This window comes from Halichoerus grypus, chromosome X (genome assembly GCF_964656455.1).
Source record: "Halichoerus grypus chromosome X, mHalGry1.hap1.1, whole genome shotgun sequence".
In the NCBI taxonomy this organism is placed as follows: Eukaryota; Metazoa; Chordata; class Mammalia; order Carnivora; family Phocidae; genus Halichoerus; species Halichoerus grypus.
The window spans coordinates 92,109,615-92,135,771 of record NC_135727.1 but is presented as its reverse complement, the minus strand read 5'-3'; the positions used below and the strand labels follow the sequence as shown (position 1 = coordinate 92,135,771).

Sequence of the window (26,157 nt, the reverse complement as noted above, 5' to 3'; positions counted from 1 at the left end):
TTTCAGGGTTTCAAGTTCTGGTTCATGATCAGCCAGCCTCCACCAAACCAATGTCAAAATACACTCTGGGTTCAGCCTCCTCTGTCTTCAAGCACCTATGATAAATCCCACCATTACCAACATCTACACTAGAAACCCTAATTCATTTTCAGTACTTTGATTTTTTACATTAATTTTCAAGCTACTTCATTACAAGGCAGAAATACAGTAAAAAGCATTCGGCAATTTTCAGGAAATATCCTGGGCTATTAAAATGAGATTAAAGCAAATAAAAAAAAAATGTGGCTAAGCAAACTTAAGAGAAAAGAAACCCAGAACAACAATACAGTTTAAAGATATAATGGACAAGAAAACCTCATTTATAATAGTAACAAAAACATAAAATATCTAGGAATAAGGTTTACCAGAAATGTGTAAAACTTAAGAGGAAAACTCAAAAACATTCCTGAAGAACGCAAAAGTCCTGAAAAATGGAAAGGAACATGAAGCCCCTGAATAGGAAGAATCAACACTGTAAAAATTTTTCTTCCCACACTGATTCCTAAATCCAGTGCTCTTCCAATAAAAATGCCAATAGGCCTTTGGACAGGAACGAGACAAGCCAATTATAGAGTCATCTGTAAAACTAAGCACACAAGAAGAACCAAGAAAACTTGGGGTGGGGGGGAATGAGCCATGGGGGGCATTAGCCCTACCAGATTTTAAAATACTCGAAAGGCCTCAACCGTTGGTACTAATTAATATTTGGCACAATATTAATATCGGTGGCATTAATTCATGAATAGAGGCATACCAATGGACCAGCAGAGAAAGTCCAGAAATGCATACAGGTATTTAGTATATGATAGAGAAGGCATCTCCAACCAGCAGGCTCAATACAGACTTTTTATTTTTTATTTTTTTTGTACATTTTATTTATCTGACAGAGAAAGACACAGCGAGAGAGGGAACACAAGCAGGGGGAGTGGGAGAGGGAGAAGCAGGCTTCCCGCGGAGCAGGGAGCCCGATGTGGGGCTCGATCCCAGGACCCTGGGATCATGACCTGAGCCAAAGGCAGATGCTTAACGACTGAGCCACCCAGGCGCCCCTGGGGAGTACCTTTTTAATGATGAAGTCCAGATATCTTAAAAAAAAAAAATTGGAAAATTTCAACTACTTGACAGCAACAACAAGCTTGTAAGAGGGAGAAACACATAAAGGCTTTTTTTTTTTTTTTTTAAGACAAATTGAAAAAATAAAATTGCAACTCATCACAGATAAAGGGCTAATCTCCCTAAGCATAAAAAGTATAAAAAGCTCCTAGAATCAAGAAAAAGACAAGTCTGTAGAAATAGGCCAAGAATATAAATACATAATTCATGGAAAAATACAAATGGCTCTTAAGCGTTTGAAAAGATATTATTTATAAGAGCAATACAAATTAAATCAACACTGAGACCACATCCTTATCTCTCAAATTGACAAAAATCCAAAAGTTTGACAACAGACCTTGTTGGCAAGACATTGCTGGTAAGAGTGAAAAATGGTACAACTTCTAATAAGAATCTGGCAATATCATCCAAAATTGCAAATGTATTTACCTTTTCATCCAGCAATCCCACTTCTAGGAATCTATCCCACAGAGACAACCACACATGGATAAAATGGTCAGGTTTATCCGGTGCACTATTGTTTGATTACAAGAAGACTGGAAACAACCCTACAGTCCATCAACAAAGGACTAAATTATGATACCTCCACACAACAGAATACCTTGCAGCTATAAAAGAAAAGAATGAAGAAGACTTCTTTGATCTAATGTGGCAACACTTCCAGGACAACTTAAATGAAAAGCCCAGGTACACTATAGGACACTATACTATAATCCCTCATGCAGAGAAAGGTGGAAATTAGAACATATATTTGTATTTGCTTTTATTTAAGAAAAGAAACACAAGATCAAACAATTAACTAACAAAAGTGGTTACTACAATGTCAAGGAGAAATGGGTAGAAGGGGATAGATAGGGTATACCTTTTTCAGTGTGTCTCTCCTAAATTTGCTTTTATACTTGTACCATGTATCCAAAAAGAAAAAAAAAAAAAATATATATATATATATAACACATATATATTTATATGTAAATATATATATACATATACACACACATATATAAGACTCAGGAAGGGCAAAAACAGGCAAGACTAAACAATATATTATTAAGGGCTATATATACAGGTTATAAAACTAAAAAGACTATTTGGATATTTACCAAATTTCTTTGGTGGTTGTTCAGTCCAATTTTAATTCCTTTGAGGTCAGAGAACATTCTTTGTATGATTTCAATCTTTTAAAATTTAATAAGGACATTTTTTATGGCCAAGCATAGAATCTATTCTGCAGGATGTTCCATGTGTGCTTAAAAAGAATGTATATCTTGCTGTTGTTTTGTTCTATAAATGCCAGTTAGGAGGTCAAGCAGGTTGATGATGACGTTCAAATCTTTTATAACCTTCCTGACTTTTTATCTAGTTGTTCTTTCAATTATTGGGAAAGGGGTACAGAAGTCCCTACCCATTATTGTTGAATTGCATATCTGTCTTTTCAAGTCTGTCAGCTTTTGCTTCATGTGTTTGGGGGCTCTGTTTTTAGGTGTGTATACCTTCACTTTTTCATAATTTCTGTATCTTTCTGATGGCATTATAAAGTGTCCCTCTTTGTCTATAACAATACTTCTTGTCTTCGAGTCTGTCCTGATATTAATATAGTTACTCCAGTGCTTTTATGATTAGTGTTAGCTGGCATGTATTTTTCCATCTTTTACTCTGTGTGTGTGTGTGTGTGTGTGTGTGTGTGTGTGTGTTTTAACCTAAAGCACTGCTTCTCAGCTGGGAGCAATTACGCCCCCCATGTGACATTTGCAATAGCTGGAAAAATTTCTGGTTATCACAACTGCATGGCTACTACTGACATATTATAAAGGCCAGGAATGCTACTAAATACCCTACAACGCATAGGATACCCCCTCAACAAAGAACTACCCAGTCCGAAATTTCAACGGTGCCAAGATTGAGAAACGCTTACCTAAGGCGTGTCTCTTTTAGACAGCATATAGTTGAATCTCAGGGTTTTTTATTTTTTTTGTAGTGTGACCATTTCTGCCTTTTGACTGCAGTGTTTCATCCAGTCACATTTAATGGTTGGATTTATGACCGCCATATTTGCTATTGATTTTCTAGATGTTTCATGTCATTTTGGATCTTTGCTACTTTTCCACTGCCTCCTTGTGGGCACACGCATGCATGTCTGCACTTTCTCTCTGTGTGTGTACATATCTATATCCGGGTGTATGTATAATTTCAATTCCTTTGGGTTTTCTTTCACTATATTTTTGAGGGTTTTTTTGTTTTGTTTTCATAGTGGTTGCTCTAGGGATTATAATAGTCATCTTCATTCCAGTCTACTTCAGTGTGATGCTAATTTAATTCCAGTAAGGAATTATTGAAATTGGGGCCCCTGGGTGGCTCAGTCGGTTAAGCGTCTGCCTTCGGCTCAGGTCATGATCCTGGGATTCCGGGATCGAGTCCAGCTCCCTGCTCAGCAGAGAGCCTGCTTCTCCCTCTCCTTCTGCCCCTCCTCCCCGCTCGTGCTTTCTCTCTCTCTCGCTTGCTCTCTCAAGTAAATAAATAAAATCTTTAAAAAAAAAAAAGGAATTATTGAAATTGAAACTTTCTTTGATCCTAGCTCCATTTTCACATACCTCCTTCATGCTAGTATCTTAAAATGTCATCTGTATATGCTACAAAGCTAACAGAACGGCATTATAATTATTGTTTAATTCAATTTTATGTCTCTTTAAAAGTTTAGAGAACAAAAGGGAAAAATGTATATACTTATGCAGTTTTTTATAGTTACCCATATATTTACATTTTTCCAGTAGTCTTTATTTCCTTGTGTGCATTTGAGTTGTTGTCCAATGTCATTTCCTTTGAGCCTAAAAGACTTCCTTTAGTATTTCTTTTAAGGCAGATCTGCCAGAAACAAATTATTTCAGTCTTTGTTTATTTGGGAATATATATTCACCTTCATATTTTTTTAAAGATTTTATTTTTAGGTTAGCTCCACACCCAATGTGGGGCTCAAACTCACAACCCTGAGATTAAGAGTCACACGCTCCACAGACTGAGCCAGCCAGGAGCCCCATCACCTTCATTGTTAAGAAAAAACAACTTTGATTCCATGAAATTCATCCAATTTAAGTGTACAATTCAATCTTTGTTAGCAAATTTACCAAGTTATGCAACCATCACCACCATTACCCCAATAAGATTCCTTGGTACCCACTTACAGTTAATATCAATTTCCACTCCCAGCCCCAGGCAACCACTAATATATTTTCTGTTTCTGTATTTTTTTCCTAAATATTACACTTAAATGGAATCACACAGGAGGTGTCCTTTTGTGTATGACTTCTTTCATTTAGCATAACGTTTTTGAGGTTCATCCATGTTTTAACATGAAATCAGCACTTCATTCTTTTTAATTGCTGAATAGTGTAGACAGTCCTGCATGGTACTGGGAACCACAAAAATGACTATACAGGCTGAAAGCATGAAAAGCAATCTTGGGGCGCCTGGGTGGCTCAGTCGGTTAAGCATCTGACACTTGATTTTGGCTCAGGTCATGATCTCAAGGTCATGAGACTGAGCCCCACGTCCACACTGGGTGGCTTAAGAGTCTCTCTCTCCCGCTCCCTTTGCCCCTCCCCCCACTGCCTGTGTGCATGCACATGCGGGCTCTCTATTTAAAATTAAAAAAAAAAAAAGGAAGAATAGCAATCTTAACAATCAATGGGAAAAAATATAATTGTCCTGTGGTCTTTAAAAAACTTTGCCAAAACATTAAAGACTCTTACTCTGGCTATAAATGTAAAGAGAAAATGAAAAGATAGTAAAACTAATATTTATTCAGTGCACTGTAAAACATCAGAAATATTGAGAACTAAAGCTATTTCTTTGGTGAAAAAAATACGTATTGAGTAGTTTGAACAGTGCTTGCTTTCTTTTTCTTGTCCTATAACTTACAATACAGAGCAAGCATCTTTTCTATGCCATGGCAAATGGCCATACTCCTTCCTAGGTTAGGATCAGCTTCCGCACTATATCCTAGGCACTTTCAATGTCTTGAAATATCTCTAAGATGGTCCTTCAATCCGAGGAACTCTTTTTTGCTGGCATCACTTCCTCTGAAACCTTCATACTTTTCATCACAACCACTTGGCTCATTTACATCAGTAAGTTCCCCTTCTCTAAGTTCTGGCTATGTTCTAGAGTTTCGCAAATGGTGGTGGCGTCAACATTTCTGCTATCAGCTATTTCACCTCAACAGCTGACGCTTGAACAACACAGGCATTGGGGCACCGACCCCCGCTGCAGTCAAAAATCCAGGTATAACCTCTGACTCCCCCAAAACGTAATAGCCTACTGTTGACCAGAAGCCTTACTAATAATGTAGTCCACTACGGACTAACACATATTTTGTATGTTATACGCATTATATACAGTATTCTTACAACAAAGGAAACTAGAGAACAGAAAATGTTATGAAGAAAATCATAAGGGGGCACCTGGGTGCCCCGGGGAGCCTGCTTCTCCCTCTCCCCCCTCCTTGTGCTCTCTCTCTCTCGTTATCTCTCAAATAAAGAAATAAAATCTTTTAAAAAAAATCTTATTGGCTTATATGACATCCAGCAGTGTCTGTCCTGGGTAAGCAAATGCTCAAGCCCTATTATCCCCCACAGCGGCTCCTGTATGTCTCCTGATTTGGGGTTAGCTGTAGGCCCTGAAATCTGTTTTCTGTTGCATTCAAGAGAAGTCACAGGTTTGCAATTTGTCCAGCTTTTTTCTTGTTGTAAGGATGGGAGCTCTACGGTCTGCATCTCGCAGGTGAAACCAGAAGGCTGTTTATCATTTTTCAAGTGTACTTGTATCTTATACTCAGCCCTTTCCCACAAAGATTAGGTATTTGAAATACTGAAAAACCCATGTCAAGCAAATTACAACGCACTAAGTAACAATTTGCTGAACGTTTCATTAATCAGATAAACATAGAGAGATGGGAAATTCCTATAGTATTAATATCTAATCAAGGATTCTGATCAGTTTGATATAACTGATTTTCTTACCTGACTTGCTATAATTCCAATGAAAGAAAGAACTTGTTTTCATAAACTTATATGTTCTTGTAACACATAAATACTTGATGCCCATTTGGCCTTTTGAGGTAGAGGAAAATGCTCAAACCTGCATCACACCTTTGCCCTTATGTCACTGGCCCAATCAGGCCCTCTATACCAGCGGAGGAGACTGAGAACACAGCAGGTGCTTAAGTGACCTACTCCCCTAAAGATGTCCTCTTTTACAGAAACCCAACTCTAATTAGGATTTTCCAAACACTACCTGAATTATAGAAATTGAAGAGATACTGCTACGAAACTAAATAACATGATTCACAGAGATAAGCACCCTTGACAGGCAGTTTCCCTGGCTGAACTCATCAAAAAAGGGCTTAGATATCCTAGGGTATCACTGTTAAGGTGGCCCTATGAAAAAAAGACATTGTTACAGAAATATCTACCATCTTGCTTACAAATATTAATATGTACGTCAAATCATAACGTCAATTATACTATACAAAGGGCACTGATAGGTAAGCTTCCAAAATAGTCGATGTGGGTTTTTTTTTTTTTTTAACACATATACTTCAACATTTCAAATGTGAACGACTGTTTATCATAATTACATCATCCCATCCTTTAGGCATATATTACCACAGCAAATCCAGCCTGTTCCTCAACACCTAGCTTCCTTCCCCCCAGCATCTGCTGAGAGGGATAGTGGTTCTTTTGAGCCTGACCACACAGCTTTTCTCTTCCCTTCGGGGCCGTATCCAGGTATTAGATACACTGCACACCAGAATAGGCCTTTAATTTGAGCCAGGGTCACCATGCCAGTCCCGGGCTTCTGTGCCCTCAGATCCATTTTCTGCCCTTTCGTGCTCTGCTACATTGGCAGGGGACAGGGTGGGGAGGGAAGGGGTAACCCCAGTAAACTGCAGTTCCAGGCCCCCTTCGAGGTGGCTTCCAGTGAGATTTGTCCAATGGGCAGCACGGTGAGAGACTGGAGTGGGAGAGGACAGACGCCAGGGTATCTCCATCTCTTTGCTGCAGGAGCATGTGCTTGGGCTCTCTCCCTCTCTCCTTCTGTCCCCTCAGTCCCTGCCCCCTCTCAAGTAATGGCCACGTGATCTCCATGGCTGAAGCTGCCACCAGTTAGCCCTCTCTCCCGGTCCCCTGTCTCACCAGGCAGCAGTTCCCGTCCCTGCCAGGTGACCTCATTCCTGGGCTCTTGTAATGCTACCTTCTCCCTGTGTCAGCCCTAGGGGTGACAGTGGCTGCCTGCCCTCGCTGAGCCCCAGGTTGCTTCAGTGCACCCTGTTTGGCTTTTCAGGTCTTCCAATGCCTTGGTTCACAGTTGCCCCCTACTGAACTACTTGCCTCTTTTTTCCTGAGTGGACGGGGAAGACTTCATTTGCCATCAGAGCTCCACCCTTTACCAGATTTCCCCACAATGGATCAAAATCACTACAGATGACCATCCTGACGGTGTCTCTCTTCAGTGCCATCACAAACACTCCACAGAACACTGCCACTGAAAGGAGACTATTCTCTCATTCATACCACTGAAGAGCATCACTCGGACTCATTCACAGCCTACTCTGCTAATGAATGCAACTGTTTCTTTCCCCCGTTCTCTCAACAGCAAAAATGTACAGAAGCCAACATATTCCTAGACTAGGACAGTTCATGGTAGACTTGTTGTAAATGTGTGTCTGTGTGTATACAAACACACGTAACTGCATAGACACACAGACACACATATAAAGTCCACAGTGCAAAAAGATAAATACCAAAAGACAGAGTGTATGTGAATGGGGGTTACAATGACCAAAAACCAAAACAAAACAAAACAAAAAACAAAGACCAAAACTCCTTTATGAAATGAAGGCTTCCACTTCCAGACAAGACAGAGAAACAGGGACTGGGTTTATCATCATGCCTGAAACAAAAACAAAGAAATACATGAGATGATGGCTTTCAAGACACCAGACATCAGGCAATGAAGAACTGATCCCTGAGAGATGGGGAAAAATGGGGTGAGTGCTATGATTGCTTCAATTTACTGCCTTAACAGAGTTTCTAAGCCACAAAACAGGGAGGGGAAACTGGGACAAAGTCTAGCCAACTCCCTAAATTGACAAAGCTGAGAGTCTACATACAAAGGCAGCTAGAGTTCATGGGACAGAGGACCAGCAAGGAGACCTAAATAGAGAATCCTGAAGATCTACAGAGGGTCTCTCCCTCAGGTATTCAGGAGAGATCAGCATATGCAGATGAGGAGAAAGAACAATCTGAAAGGATTAGGGAGAATGATACCTGGCTACAGGGACAGTACCTGTCCTCACTAGCCAGAATGGAAAAACTCACAATTCACAGGACATTTGGGTAGAATAACCAGGATGGTCTTGCCTCGGTCATAGGAATAACCAACCAGCACTGCTCCAGACCTACCTAACAAATCATGAAAGCAAGACTCCAAAGGATCAAAGTATTTTTTTTTTAAAGATTATTTATTTATTTATTTGACAGAGAGAGAGAGACAGCGAGAGAGGGAACAGAAGCAGGGGGAGTGAGAGAGGGAGAAGCAGGCTTCCCGCCCAGCAGGGAGCCCGATGCGGGGCTCGATCCCAGGACCCCGAGATCACGACCCGAGCCGAAGGCAGTCACTCAACCAACTGAGCCACCCGGGCGCCCCGGATCAAAGTATTTTCAAGTCAAGTTAACTGCATCTAGGAACAAAGTGCAAGATGATTTTTAGGAATACAAACACGTCCAGCATCTAACAAGGTAAAATTTACAGTGTCTGGCATCCAGCTAAAGATTAGCAGACATACAAAGAGGCAGGAAAATGCAACCCATAATTGGGAGGATAATCAATCAATCAAGTGAAACTGACCCAAATTTTAGAAGTAGCAGGTAAGGAAGGGCATTAGAACGATTATTGTAACATATTCCATAGGTTCAAAAAGTTAAGCAGAGATATGAAAGAACTTCTGAGCATAAAAACTATGTCTAAGATGAACAATATGGTGGATGGGGGGGTGCCTGGGTGGCACAGTTAAGCCTCGACTCTTGGTTTCAGCTCAGGTCATGATCTCAGGGTCGTGAGATTGAGCCCCGCCTCGGGCTCTGCACTCAGGGCCAAATCTGCTTAAGACTCTCTCTCCCTCTGCCTCTCCCCCCTCAAATAAATAAATAAATCTTTAAAAAAAAAATACACTGGATGCGATTAATGGCAGATTAGATATTACAGGGGAAAAAAAGATGAGTTAAGTCCATGGCAAAAGAACCATCCAAAATGAAACTCATGGAAAAAAATAATCTGAAAATATGAAAAGGCACCAGTGAGCTGTGTAACAACTTAGAAGTGGTCTAATATACAGGTAACTGGAGCCCCTGAAGGGGAAAAGGATAGGAAAAAAAATTTGAAGAAATAATGGCCAAAATTTTTACAAACTTAATGAAAACTATAAAAATATGCACCCCAAAAACCAAATGAATCCTAAGCGCATGAAACACAAAGAAAACTACACCAAGGTACGTTATAATCAAATTGCTCAAAACCAATGATAAACAGAAAATCTTAAAAGTAACCAGAGGAGAAAGACGTGTTACATACACAGGAACAAAGACAAAGCTGACATCACATCTCTCATCAGAAACAATATAAGCAAAAAGATGATGGAGCAGGAAATGGAGACAGGAGAAAAACAAACAAACAAAAAAATGAATCTAGAATTCTCTACCCAGCAAAAACATCTTTCAAAATGAAGGTGAAATAAAGACATTTACACATACATCCACACACAAAAGTAATAAATCTAAAAAACTAATGATTTTAAAAATAAAAGAGTGTGGATGAAGCTAAAGAAACCTCAGGAACACAAAAAGCTACAGTCACTTGACACCACATGTTATTCTGCAGGAAAAGGTTAACATGATAGGCCTGATGCTGTGATCTCTAGGAGGGCCAGCTTGCATGATTGATCCTTGCAATAGCCCGTTTGAACTTGGTGTGTAGAATACTCCCGATGTCAATTGATAAGGTTGTTTTGTGTGCCTAGGACACTGAATTCTGCCATACCAGCCCGGCTAAGTTGTTTTTGCAAATGTGATTTATGGCAAACACCCGCTTTCCTTCTGGGAGTCAGAAATTTCAGTAAGAGTCCTGATCAGCCCTTACTAAAAAAAGTCGGAGTCTTAAACAAGCTTCCCTAGGCAGAAACGCGGTGCACGTGCAGCTGTATTTAACTGCTGGAGGAGGAAGCTTGTTCTGTGAAACCCTACCCCGAATCCTCTAAGAGAAAACTTTGGAAGCCCACATCTAGAGTCTTCCAGACTCCATCCAATACATCTTTTTCCCTTGCTTATCCTGCCATTTATTCTTCACTGTAATAAATCATAGCTCTGACTATATATATCTCTGAATCCCATGAGTCTTTCTAGCAAATCACCAAATGTGTGGGCAGTCATTGGATGCCCAAGCAGTTACCAAATATAAATAATACTTTAAATTTTAACTCTTTCTTCAAACCCTTTCTCTGGACCTGTACTGCCTATTCTTTGGCCTCCTCTAGAATCCCAAGCAGTGTCTTATCCGTTGTAGTCATGAACATCCGCATCAGGTCCGCAAAACAGCCCCGTATATCACACTCGAGTTTCAAGTGGAACTCAGAGCCTGGTGTAAAAGTTACAATTAGATTCAGCAGCAAATAACAAACACCTATTTCTCTCTCACTTGTAAGGTGTCTGGAAGTATTCAGTCCAAGTCTAGCATGGCAGCTCTATGCTCTCAGAGATCCCAGCTCCACCTATCTTACTGTATTGCTAGAAGTGTCTTCCATTCCCAAAGTTACCTCTGGATCCAATACGGCTGCTGGAGCTCTAGCCATAACATTCACATTCAAGAAAACAGAAGGTGTGGCAGAAGAAGGGTACATTCTCTTCCTTTTATAGATACTTTGCACAAATCCCACACAGCACTTCCAGTCTTCAGCCAGAAGTTGGTCATATGACCACACCTAACTATGAGAGAGGCCAGGAAATACAGCGCTTTCATTGCATAGAAATATGCTGGGCTAAAACTCATGGTCCTGTTAGAAAGATGAAAGGGAGAATGATTATTGGGAGGTACCTGGAGTCTCTGCTACACTTAGTTTTCCACTCAACACAAAGTTATCTGTGAATCAACTTTTTTAATAACCCAAGACAGTTTGAGATAAATGTGTCTTTACCCAAAATGTGTTTTAGAGGTAGCTGGGGGTGGGTAAAGAAGAGATTTGTTGAGTATAAACTTAAACTCTATGTATGATCACTTACACCCTAATTAGAATTTTCTCTTTCTGGCTTCTTAGCAAAAGCATGTGATAGGAGCCCACAATAAAATTTAAAGGACTACTTCAGGACTTTTACTCTCTTAGTAACATGGTACACAAATTTAACAAAACACAAGACTTAACACTGTTTTTCCCCCAGAGATCACAGTGTCTCTGAAAATATATAGAATCTAATTTCTTAGAAGCACAGTGTGGTGAGGAATGTCAGCAAAATGATGGAGTAGGTAGCCACAAACTCCGGTTCCTCACAGAAACATCAAAAAATAAGCAGAAACTGTCAGAACCAACTTTTCCAGAATTCTGGAAAAAACCCAAAGGTTTACAGCAACCAAGCAAAATCTCCTTCCTGAGAAGGCTGAGATACTGGACATAATAGATAAAACTTTAAATCAACTATCTGAAATATGCTTAAAGAGCTAAGGAAACCATGAACAATGAAATAAAGGAAACCAGAAAAATGATGTAGAAACAAAATGAGAATACAATAAGGAGACAGAAATTATAAAAAGGAAGCATTAGAATTCTGGAGCTGAAAAGTACAATAATTGAAATAAAAAACTGACTAGAGGGGCTCAATGGCATATTTGAGCAGGCAGAAGACAGAATTAGCAAATGTGAAGATAGGACAATTGCAATTATCAAGTCTGAGGAGCAGAAAGTAAAAATAATGAAGAAAAGTGAACACAGCCTAAGGGACCTGTGGGACACCAACAAGAGGACCAATAATGCATTATGGAAGTCCCAGAAGAAGAGATCGAGAAAGGATTGGAAAGAATATTTGAAGAAATAATGCCTGAAAACTTCCCAAATTTGATAAAATGCATTAATCTACACATTCAAGAAGCTCAACGATCTCCAAGCAGGATAAACTCAAAAGATGCACACTGAGACACACTATAATGGAACTGTTGAAAGGTAAAGACAAAGAAAATCTTGAAAGAAGCAAAGAGAAGTGACTTGTCACATACAAGGGATCCTCAAGAAAATGAAATCTGATTTCTCAGCAGAAACCTTGGAGGTTAGAAGAAAAGTGAAATAACATATTTAAACTGTTGAAAAAAAAAATTGTCAACCAAGAATTTTGTACCTGGTAAAAAGCTATTTTTCTAGAATGAAGGAGAAATTAAGACATTTTCAGATAAACAAAAGCTAATGGAGTTCCTTATGAGTAGACCTGACCTATAAGAAATGCTTAAGGAGTACTTCAGGCTGACATGAATGGACACCAGACAGTAACTCGAAGCCATATGAAAAAATAAAGAACACTGGTAACACAAGTAAATGTAAAAAACTTTTGGTTTATAACTCTTCTTTTTTTATATGATTAAAAAGGCAATTTGAGATAATAATTATAAATCTATGTTAACAGACAATGTATAAATATGTAATTTTGACAATAACAATATTATTCCTTTCCCTAAAGGAAGAGAGATGTATAGGAGCAGAGTGTGTATACTACTGAAACTAAGTTGGTACTATTCAAAATACATTACTAAAAGTTTAACATGTTAAGGGAAATCTCCAAGATAACCAGCAAGAAAATAACAATATACAGAAAAGGAAAGAAGAGGATCAAAACCATACACTATAAAAAATCAACTAAATACAAAAAAGGCAGTAATGGAGAAACTGAGGAACAAAAACCACATAAGACATATAGAAAGCAAATAGCAACATGGCAGAAGTGAGTCCAGCCTTATTAGTAATTACTTTAAATGTTAATAAATTCAGCTTTACAATTAAAAGTCAGAGATTGACAGAATGGGTAAAAACACAAGAACCATCTACATGCTGTCTACAAGAGAATCACTTTAAATACAAAGACACAAAGAGGTTAAAAGTAAAAAGATGGTTAAAAAAATAGCCTATGCAAATAGCAACCACAAGGGAAGTGGGGTGGCTATATTACCTGACAAAATAGATTTTAAGTTAAAAAAGTATTACAATGGACAAAGAAAGATACATATTGATAAAATGTTCAATCCATCAAGAAGGTACAGCAATTATAAACATATACATACCTAAAAATGGACCCCTGAAATATACGAAGCAAAATCTGACAGAACTAAAGGAAGAAATAGTTCTATAATAATAGGTGGAGGGGCGCCTGGGTGGCTCAGTCGTTGAGCATCTGCCTTTGGCTCGGGTCATGATCCTCAGGGTCCTGGGATCGAGCCCTGCATCGGGCTCCCTGCTCAGCGGGAAGCCTGCTTCTCCCTCTCCTACTCCCCCTGCTTGTGTTCCTGCTCTCGCTCTCTCTCTCTCTCTGTCAAATAAATAAAATCTTTAAAAAAAATAATAGGTGGAAACTTCAATAACTATCAATAATATATAGAAAAACCAGACAGAAAATCAATAAAGAACTAGAGGACTTGAAGAATACTATAAACCACTGGACCAAACAGACACATACAGAGCACTCTGCCCGCCAAGAGCAGAGTACACATTCTTCTCAAGTACATATGTAACATTCTCCAGGACAGACCATAACTTAGGTCACAAAACAAGTCCTAATAAATTTAAAGAGACTAAAAATATACAAAGTGTCTTTTCTAATCACAATGGGATGAACTAGAAATCAGTAACAGAAGGAAAACTGGAAAACTCACAAATGTGTGGAAATTAAACAATGCACTCTTAACCAATAAGTCAAAGAAGAAATCATAAAGGAAATTAGAAAATAATTTGGGAAAAATGAAAACAACAATGTACCAAAAGTTATCAGATGCAGCAAAAACAGTGCTCAGAGAGAAATTCTTAGCTGTAAGTGTCTACATTAAAAAAGAAGAAAAGATCTCAAATCAGTAACTTAACTGTATACCTGAAGAAACCTAAAAAAAAAAAAGAAGAGCAAACCAAACCCAAAGCTAGAATAAGGAAGGAAATGAAAAGATTAGAGAGGAGATAAATAAAATAAAGAACAGAAGAAAAAAATCAACAAAACCAAAAGTTGGTTCTTTGAAAAGATCAACAAAACTGACAAACTGTAGCTAGGGTAACTAAGAAAAAAAGAAGACTCAAATTAATAACATCAGAAATGAAAAAGGGGACATTACTATCAACTTTACAGAAGTTAAAAAGATTATAAGAGAATACTATGAATAACTGTACACCAACAAATTGGGTAACGTGGGTGAAATTCACACATTCCTACAAACGCACAAACTATCAAAACTGACTCAAGGAGAAACAGAAATTCCGAATAGACCTATAACAATAAGGAGAGTGAATCAGTAATCAAAAACTTCCCAACAGAGAAAAGCCCAGGACCACATAGCTTTATTGGTTAATTTTACCAAACATTTAAAGAAGAACTAACAACAATCCTTCTCATACTCTTCCAAAAAATTGAAGCAGAGCAAATACTTCCTGACTCTATAAAGCCAGCATTACCCTGATATCAAGGCCAAATACACGACAAGAACAGAAAACTACAGACCAACAGTCCTTATAAATACAGATGCAAAAATCCTCCACAAAATACTGGCTAACCAGATTCAGCAGCACTTTAAAAGAATTATACACCATGATCAAATGTAATTTATCCCAGGAATGCAAGGTGGCTCAATATATGAAGGTCAATCAGTGTAATATACCACATCAACAGAATGAAGAAAAAAACCCACATAATCACCTCAATTGATGTAGAAAAAGCATTTGACAAAAAGAATACCTTGTCATGATAAAAAAAAAAAACCAAAAAACAGTAAACTAGATATAAAAAGGAACTTCCTCAGGGATGCCTGGGTGGCTCAGTCTGTTGAGCATCTGCCTTTGGCTTGGGTCATGATCCTGGGGTCCTGGGATTGAGTCCCGCCTTGGGCTCCTTGCTCAGCGGGGAGCCTGCTTCTCCCTCTGCCTGCCCCTCCCCCAGCTTGTACATGCGCACGCATGCTCTCTCTGACAAATAAATAAAATCTTTTAAAAAAAAGGAACTTGCTCAAAGTGATAAAGGCCATATGTGAAAAAACCACATCTAACATCATACTCAATGGTGAAAAACTGAAACCCTTTCCCCTCAGATCAGGATGAAGACAAGGATGCCCACTTTCATCACTTCTATTCAACACAGGACTGGAAGTTCTAACCAGAACAATTAAGCAAGAAAGGGAAATAAAAAGCATCCAAATTAGAAAGGAAGAAGTAAAACTATCTGCATTTGCAGATGACATGATCTTATACATATAAAACTCTAAAGAATCAAAAAAACTGTTAGAGAAAATAAACAAATTCAACAAAGTTGCAGGATACAAAATCAACACCAAAAAAATCAGTCATATTTCTATACACTAGCAATGAACAATCTGAAAAGGAACTTAAGAAAACAATTTCATTTACAATAGCATAAAAAGGAATATTTGAAAATAAATTTAACCAAGGAGGTGCAAGAGTTGTACACTGAACTACAAAACATTGCTGAAAGAAATTAAAGACCTAAATAAATGAAAAGATATCCATGTTCATGGACCGGAAGACTTAAAATCATTAAGATGACAATACTACCCAAAGCAATATATAGACTCAATGCAATCTCTATCAAAATCTCAATGGCAGGGTGCCTGGGTGGCTCAGTCAGTTAATCGTCTGCCTTTGGCTCAGGTCATGATCCCGGAGTCCCAGGATTGAGTCCCACGTGGGGCTCCCTGCTCAGCTTCTCCCTCTTCCCTTCACCCTGCTTGTGCTCTCTCTCTCTCTCTCTCTCTCTCACTTTCTGTCTCTCTCAAATAAATAAAATCTTTAAAAAAAATCTCAATGGCAGAAATGAAAAAACTCATCCTAAAACTTTTATTGAAAATTAAGGAACTTCAAAGAGCCAAAATAATCCTGAAAAAGAACAAAGTTGGAGGACTCACACTTCCTAATTTCAAAACTCACTACAAAGCTACAATAATCAAAACGGTGTGATACTAGTATAAGGATAGACATATAGACCAATGGAATAGAATTGAGAGCCTAGAAATGTGCCTTCATATCTATGGTCTACTGATTTTTGACAAGGGTGCCAAAACCATTCAATGAGGAAGGGACAGTTTCTTCAACAAATGGTGCTGGTATAACTGAACATCCACATACAAAAAAAAAAATAAATTTGGACCCTTACCTTATACCATATATAAAAATTAATAGAGACCAAAAACCCAAATTTAAGAGCTAAAACTATAAAGTTCTTCAAAGAAAACACAAAGAGAAAACTTTATGGCATTGGATTTGCAAAGATTTCTTGGATAGGATACCAAAAGCATAGGCAACAAAAGAAAAAAAAATAAAGTTAACTTCATCAAAATTAAAGCCTTTTGTGCATCAAAGGACACTATCATAGAGTAAAAAGGCAACATGAACTAGGAGAAAGTATTTACAAATCATATATCTAATAAGAGATTAACATCCAGAATACATAAAGAACTCCTACAACTCAACAACAACAAGAGACAACCCAATTTAAAAATGGGCAGACGACCTGAATGAACATTTCTCCAAAGAAGATGTACAAACAGCCAATAAGCACATGAAAAGATGCTCCACATCCTTAGTCAATAGGAAAATGAAAACCAAAACCATAATGAGCTACCACTTCACAAGTACTAGGATGGATACAAAAAACAACAACAGAAAATAACAAGTATTGGAGAGGATGTGGAGAGACTGGAACTCTTGTGGTGGGAATGTAAAATACTGCAGCTGCTGTGGAAAATAGTTTGGCAGTTCCTGAGAAAGTTAAACATAGAATCACCATATGACCCAGCAATTTTACTCCCAGGTATATACTCAAAAGAACTGAAAACAGGGGCCCAAACAGATACTTGCGTATCACAGCAGCATTATTCATAATAGCCAAAAGGTGGAAACAACCCAAGTGTCCAGGAACTGATAAATGGATAAATAAAATGCGGAATGGAATATTACTCAGCCATAGAAAGGAATGAAGTTCACATACATGCAATGACACGGATGAACCTTGAAAATGTTGTGCCAAGTGAAAGAGTCAGATTCAAATAAGTCAGGACTCAAAGTGTATGAATACTCTTATGAAATATCTAGAATAGGCAAATTTGTAGAGACAGAAAGTAGATTAGAGGGTATCAGGGAGTCGGGGGAGGAAGGAATGGGGCATTATTGTTTTAATGGGTACAGAGTTTGAAGTGATAAAAAAATTTTTTTGGAAATAGTGGTGTGATGGTCACACAATTTTACAAATGCCATTAATGCTAGTGAATTGTACAGTTAAAAATGGTAAAAATGGAAAATTTTGCTACATTATTTTGCCACAATAAAAAAATTTAAAAACCACCATGTGGCTTATCAGCTAAATACACAATTTTTTGCAAACGTATACTCACTTATCCCTTCGTTCTCCTTCCTGAAACAGCTTGCTGTGATTCAGGCAGATGTTTTCACACATACAGTTTTCCTTCTCAGAAACTTCACAGCCAGCGTGAATCTGAGGCATGAGAACTTGAAGGAAGGATCTTTAATGCTAAGCAGTGTTACCAGCACCTTATTTTTGTTAGACAAAATAGAATCCATTAAGCAAATATTTCCATGGCACCTACTATGTGTCTGGCACTATTCTAGAGACAGAAGAGAGCAGTAAACAAAAGATGGATATGCCTGCCTACACTGCCATTCAGGCTGATGTTCTCATGGATTTCGGAAGCGCTCTCGACATCGAGACAATGACATGCCTGGGAGAACCAGCATAGGAAGAGCAGGGAAACCTGGGAGCTCGACAGGCCAAACTCCACCTGCCTCCCCACCTCTGCGATAGTGACGTCTAGAGATTAGAAAGCTTTTAAGCACCTGCTCCCACCTGAGAAGGCCTGACACAGCCACTCTGAACATCCTTTGATGGTTTCTCTGGGTTTTCCCCGGTAACAACTGGTAGCCTTCTGCCATATTGTCTTGGTCAGGCCAGCTCTAACAAAGTACCAGAGACTGGGTGGCTTATACACCACAGACATTTCTTTTTCTCACAGTTCTGGAGGCTGAAAGTGCAAGATCAGGGTAGGAGAATGATCAGGTCTAGGGAAGTTCTCCTTCTGGGATGCAGATTGCTGACTTCTCATTGCATACACACATGGTGGAAAGAGAGCTCTCTGGGTCTCTTCTATCAGGGCACGAATCTCATTCATGAGGGCTCCATCTTCATGACATAATTACTTCCCAAAGGCCATTGCTCCTAATACTATCACACTAGGGCTTAGGATTTCAATATATGAATTAGGGGAGGCCCAACCAATCAGTGCATAACACCTTTGGGATGAAAACAAACAGGTATTTTGGCTCTACTTGGATCCAAGGGCCCGAGGCCAATGTAGCGTAGGAAAATCCAGTCTTCCAAATTGGCCAGCCTCACTCCTTGCAGTGGTACATTGGAGTTTGGAGCCAAAGCCCCAGCAAATAATAAAAAGGAACACTTTGCTTTAACTTATACTCTGGGCATAGATTTCCCTCGGAGACCCCCTGGAACCCGGTCATAGGGGCAGGATTCAGATTCTGCTCTCTCCTGGCCAAACACATCCTGAACCATATTGATCTCATCATTTAGTAGACTCCCACTTACCAATCTCAGACATATGGCCCTAAATAAATGTGCTGCTAAACCTAACTTTCAATTTCTTCATTTGGCAAAATGGGACCAACGATACAGTCTTCATACATTTGATGTGAAGGTTAAATGGCTTGAAGTATGCAAAATACTTAACACAGTGCCTGGCTGTCATAGCAGGTACTCAAAAACCAGTTGCTGTTTTTCTACAATTATTTAATTACAAGCAACATGGTGAATATATTTAAAGGGTGAAAACAAATATTCTACAGCAATGAGTTTCAAATTTCAACTTAAAAAACAAAAACAAAAACACCACAACCCTACTAGGGGCACCCGGGTGGCTCAGTCGGTTAAGCACCTGACTCTTGATTTCGGCTCAGGTCATGATCTCAGAATTGTGAGATCAGTCCCCACCTCGGGCTCCGTGCTCAGCACAGAGTCTGCTACATATTCCCTCTGGAGCACTCCCTTTGCCCCTCCCCCTGCTCATACTCGCTCTAAATAAATAAATAAATAAATAAATAAATAAATAAATAAAATCTTAATAAAAAAAAAAACCTGCTAATGTACTGAAACACAGATTTGTGAGTCCCACTCCGAGATACTTAAGTCTGCGGCCAGACCCGCTAGTTCTAACAAGCTCCCGGGTGATGCTGACAAGTGTATCGAAACAACTTCACAAACTCCAGATGAATATACTGTCCTCAAACTGGATTACTTACAAAATTTAGTTTCTCATGAACAACAACAAAACCGCATGCAAATCCCACAACTTCTCTTTTCTGGATTATGTGTGACAAAGGATTCATCAAATACTGCATCAGAGATCGGCTTAGCTGCTCTCCAAACCTGTTCCTCTGCCTCCAGCTAGACTATATTTCCCTGCCTCCATTCCAGTTAGATGTGGCCTCATGACCAAGTTCTGTCCAACAGAAGCAGGCAAAGTGATGTGCAACACTTTTAGGCTTAGCACAAACTCTTCCCCATGTGATCCTCTTTTCCTTTCCTCATTCACTGGCTGGGGAGGGAGGGTTCCAAGGCCCTAAGGGATGTGGAAGCCACAGGATGGAAGGCACCTGGTCCCTGAGTGAGCACATGGCTCTTGCACTGGCCCATGACATGAGTTACAAATGAACTTTTCTTATGTTAGGCCACTGAAATTTGGGGCTGGTCTGTTTTAACAGCCAGCATTACCTTAATACAAATATCCACACTGATGAAAAGCCAAGTAGCATGCTTTAACCAAAAGAGAAAAGCCTCCTAACACCTATTCTCTTGCAAGTGGAATAGAGGCAATTTTTCAAAAGATATGTGAGCTTTAAAATCAAACCAAAAAATTAAAATTAAGAAGGCGTTACTGATTCTCAAGTCATGAAAGCCTCACATCAGCTCCTATAAACTAATGTCAAACAGCATTACTCAATGTCAGCATTTAAGGAGAATAACAGGTTGTATACGTCCTTTCAGGGAGGAAGTTTAACAGGTTACCAGCTAACAGGTTAACAGGGAGGTTAACATCTTCCCCAATCTTCTATATAAATAAAATTTTCAAAACATACGAAAAAGTTGAAAGATGAATAAAGAGCACACCCTTTCACCCACCACCTAGATATACGTGGTGTGTGTATTTTTTTTTTTTTGACTGAACTTTTTGAAAGTAAGCTGCGTTAGGACTCATACATTTGACCCCTGAATACTTTAGCTTACAACTCCAATTAATATGTACATTCTCCTGTATAACCTCAATTATCTCACCTAAGGAAAAGAACAGTAATTCCCTGATGTCATCTAACATCAAGCCGGTATTCAAACATCCCTGATTGTCCCCAAAACATTTTATAGCTTAGTTCCATGAACCAGGAACCAGTCAAGTTTCCTGTGCTATGACTGCGTATGCTTCTTTGGTCTCCATTAGCTTAGAACACTGGCTTAGTCTGCTCAGGCTGCTAGAACAAAATACCGTAGACTGGGTGGTTTAAACAACCAACATTTATTTCTCACGGTTTTGGAGGCTGGGGAGTTCAAGATCAAGGTGCTGGCAGATTCAGTGTCTGATTAGAGCCCTCTTCCCAGCTTTGTGGATGGCTGCCTTCTCCCTGTATCCTCACATGACAGAGAGACAGGGAGCTTTGGTCTCTTCCTCTTCTTAGAGGGGCACTAATCCCATCATAGAGGCTCCACCCTCGTGAGCTCATCTAAACCTAATTACCTCCCCCAAACCCCACTTCCAAACAGCATCACCTTAGGGATTAGGACTTCAACAAATGAATCTTGGGAGGTACAATTCAGTCCATAACAGACACTTAACCTGTCTTTTTGTTTCCCTTGACAGACTTCTTGAAGAAACCAGGACGATGGTCTTGTAGGTTACCCTGTGTTTTGGATATGTCTAATTGTTTTCACATGGTATTTGATAGCTTGTTTCTCTATCCCCTGTATTTCCTGTAAACTGGAAGATGTGCCTAAAACCTCAATTCAATTCAAATAAAACATCTGGAGGATGAATACCACATAGGTGAAGCCATATGCTTCCTACCGCATCTCAGCAGGAGGCATGTACTACTAGATAGTTAGTTCCACAAGGAGCAAGGATAAATTTGAGGACTTGGATATAAGATGGTGACTGCTGGACCTCTCCACCATAAAGATACCTTCTTTCCTCTGCGAGAGGCAAGTGATCTGTGGCGCGATCCTCGGCACCGTTTAAGTACCATGTACCCCAACAACCTCTCACCTACGGCTTTGGAATTCATTGAAAATCCTTGTCTCCATCACTGAGGGTTGTGAAATGGTGATTTTCGACTTAACATCATTCCAAAAAGATTACCTTCTGAAAGTTCTAAGAAACACTTTCAGGAAATGTCACTTTCTCATTTTAAGATTCATTTTACTTCCATTTACTATTTTTAAATAACTGCAAGTTTTCTTTATGCCTAGACATTCCTTTAAAAAGAACATCTTAATATCCAAGGAAAGTGCTAACACCTGTGTTCTCTTAGTTTTAATGTATTTTTTGCTACATGAAAGTTGCTTTATTTTTCAACAAAGTTTCCATTGCAAAAGTAATGTGTGTCATAGAAATTTCAAGCCATTCAGAAGAGTACAAAGGGAAAAAAGTAACACCTCCCCTCCCACTCTCCCAACAAATGGTTCTACAACAGCAGGATAACCACTGCTAAGTAAGTTTGTATCTGCTTCCAGAGAAGCATAAATCATATATAAATGTGCGCACATGTTTATGTGCATACTTTACATAATTTTTAAAGAATAAATGAGATGATACTATGCAGACTATTCTGCGCCTTGTTGTTTCTCCCCACAACGGCGTGTGTGGGTGGCTGCACACCTCTTTTTTACCAGCTGCATAGTATTCCTTGGCAGGAATGCGCTGTAACTTAACCAGTCCCTTCTTGAGTATTGCCCCTTGCTTCTGGGACAACAAATATTGCCATCTATGTAACGTGCTAGTATAAGTATTTTGAAGGACACAGTCCAAGAATTGAGACTGCTGGCTAAAAGAGTAGGGTAGGTATGTTGTAAATTTTTTCTAGGTATTAACAAATAGCCCACCCCACCCCACCCCCCAAAAAAAGTCAGTGCCGCTCATCCCCACTAACTGAATGCTGATGCATTTTTAAATTACAGCAGACCTTTACTGAATGAGCCTCGAGTAGCAAAGCTGGCCAAAGAATCACAAAGTCTAAAGTGAGAATGAGAACTAGTACTTACCAAGTGTTTATCAGTCACTGCACTTGAGCTTTACAACATCTCAATAATACACTAATCCTGTGAGGTGAGTGACACTGTCCCCGTTTTTTGAAAAGAGGAAAGCGGGGCTCAGAGAGCTTACCCAATGTTATGCAGCTTTATAAGTAACAGAGCCAGCATCTGAACCCAAGGGATGTGGTGCCAAAACGAGCTGCCCCAAACTGGGGCCAAAGTGAGGGGCTCTTAAAAAAACAAAAAAGAGGGCTCCCAATTAACCTTGGTTAATAGGGTGGCTCCAAAATGTTCGCTCACACAGAGGCCCAAATGTTCACTGTATGCTACTTCAAAGGGCCATATTTCCCCTGTGAACCCCCTCTCGGGCCGCGTTTAGCAATTCAGCCCCGACAAAGCAACAAGGAGCCCACGGTCCGCGGGACCCGGAGGGGCTGACCAACACATACTTGGAAAGCTGATAGGCGTGGAGGAAGCGAGAAGCAGGTGGTGGGCTGCCAGGGCCAAGCGAGGTATTTTGGACCTGTATCAGCTGTCACAAAAACAGTACGGGGAAAGTGGGACTAGCGCACACACGAGAGAGAACCACAGTGAACTGACACAGTCCATTGATACCACCTTTCCCTGCCTCCAACACCTGCTATTTCTGCTGCACAGATTTGCTGGGCCCAGGAACTTTCGGAGGGCACTTAGTCACGTACAGGGGCAGACAGCTGGGAACTCCCTGCCCTGACGAAACAGGTTGCCAGGTAAGCTCCCGGTCCACTGCTGTGCGCAGCTCCCATCACAGGGCGGGGGGGGGGGGGGGGGGGGGGGGGCGCTGCTTTCAACGTCCCTGGAGGAGATTCTGGTCTGTGGTCACCGGCCCTTACAGCTACCTGGGTCTGTTGTCAGGGAGGAGTGCTTATAACTGTCCCTTGCCATTTAAATGTTGAGCATTCACAGTGTATCTCTTACTGTCCTTGGGTCCTCTGCATCTAAGCAAGCGCTTAAGATGGGATCTCTCGGTGTGCGTCACTCCTAGTAAAACACCAACTCTTCGCCGGGGATAGTGAAATAAAAAGGACGGAGGGAAAGGAAGGAAAATCTCTTTCCCCTTTCCTGTTTGGTCTCCATTCCAGGCACAGGGCTCCAGAAGTTCCATGGGTACAATCAACAGTTGAAAGGTCACAGAAAATGGATAACATAATATAGTTTAAAATGGGGGAGAAGTGGGCATCAAACTGGATTTGAGGAGCATCTTAAAATGCCATCACAAATGCCACAGAATGGAGGCAAGGACACACCAAGAGGTAATTTGGCTTCCATAATTCAAAAATCAGAAAGCACAGAAGGGTATATGGTGATGTTTCCCTCCCACCTCATGTCACAGCCCACCTAGTTCCTCTCCAGCAAAAAAAAAGCCAATGTTACTAGTCTACTGACTGTCCTTCCAGAGATATTTTATACCAGCAAACTTATATAATCACAATTTATTTTAATATGGCTATATAGTTACTTATCATAACTTATTATAAATATTAAAGCTTTCCCTTGCAGATTGAAGCGCCACTTAAATATTTTTAAAGGGGCAGAAATTAACATTTTTTTAAATTTCAAGGAGTTTTGAAACTTGCAGTTGAACTCTTCACTCATAAAAACTTACCAACATTTAAAAATGAAATTGTTTACCTCCAGAAATTAAGTTGGGCACCCGACACCCAGCAGATACTTAACAAATGTTTCCTTAGGTCTTTTTGTCCTTTATTACTCAGAGGCAGCAGGACAATTACTCACTTCCTCTACTGATATCAAGAAATGAAATCTGTTTTCTTACTATTATTAACAAAGAGAAGTCCTGAAAATCTGTACTATATTCGCTTAAGTGTTCAAAGATTTTCATACTGAATTTTTAAAAATCAGAATCCCTATCCTGATAGCCCCCAAGAAATAATGAATAATTATAGCTAATCAAATGACATTAGAATTCAAATGAAGGGTGTGTGTGCGCTAAAACAGAAGACTAGATATCCATGAGACAGAGAACTGTTTTCACAGTTACAGGCAAAATATTCACATCAAAATATTAATATCTGGCAGAACCTCGGACATTGCATATTGACAAACTAAATTTCTTAGTATATTTCAAAGTAACACTAAAACCGAAAATGACACAGAATGTTATGAGATGATGTTGCCTTTTCTGAACAATCATCAATCAAACCAGATTTCAGTACCACAAAATGACACGGTACACTGCAGCAGGGCCCCAATGACTAAAAGATTGAGATGAGTTTAAAAAGTACATAATCAGCACAGGAAAATTCCACTACTGTTTGTAGGCCTTAAGATAAAGGTGACTGAGCTCCTAAGAACATGGAGTACTCCCTCAGAAAAAAAATATTTTTAAATCTTCATTTTCCATGCACTCGAACGTGTATTTATGAGCCTGTCCAGTCTACCTTCTAGAAGTATTCCACACTGTGCTTTAATGAAATGGATCTAGAGGCTATAAAATAAAAATATTTTCATGGTTATCTATAGGTATAGAAGGGTAATCTTCATTTGCATTTTCTCATAGTCAGCCACCTGAAATGACAACATGCTTCAACTCCCTACCCTGCTAGCTGCTCAGTAGGCCTCCTAGCTTACCTGCAGCCTTGGCATGAGTCATTTGTCACCCACTGACACAAACCACAGAGCTCAAGAGTGGCCAGGTATCGAGGCCAAAGTTTGAATTCACATCTGTAATTTGCAATAACCAAACTCAGTCTTAGACCTGGTCCTGTTTCAGTGACAGATCTGTTTAGGTCTCTACCTCTTTAAAACTAGAGGAATCCTGACAGCACTTTGTAACCTTGGAGGCCATGAGCCTGGGCTGTCAACCACCGATCAAGAGACCCGAGAAGCAAGGCCCAGGGCCAAGGGTAATTTTCACATTAAAGATTCAGGTTTCTGCTTTCCATCCTTTATCAGGGAACCCTGAATGGAAATTGAATGGAGAGATCCCTCCAGTAAAAGTGATGAAGTAAAACGTTCCCTACTGGGAATAGTCATGAGGTGGGCTCATCTATTTCCCATATGAGGATGCCCACCTGGGCCTTAACTCCGCTGAATTCAATTCAAAAAGAGAATACCTGTTTCTACTTTGGAGTCATAATGGGAGGGGGGGTGTGTGGCGAGAGGGATGATTCAGATTATAGCTAACTGACATCCATGTAATAACGGAAGATTTGTGCTGACCACTCTGCGCGGAACACAGCGTGTGTCATTAAATCCAGAAAAGGAAGGTGGCATCAGCCCACCCTTCACAACAAAAGAACGGCTGACTCCGGAGTTAAAACCACTCACTACTTTTCCTCTTCATCCACTTATAAACGGATCTTCAAAGTCACGTCCATGTTAAAATCTGAAG

General features: G+C 39.6%; 1 protein-coding gene across 2 annotated transcripts in view; it reads right to left on the bottom strand.

Annotated features, from left to right (window-relative positions):
* Positions 1-26,157, bottom strand: part of SLC9A7 (solute carrier family 9 member A7) — a 132,053-nt gene that overhangs the window by 104,726 nt on the left and 1,170 nt on the right. The window lies entirely within an intron of this gene.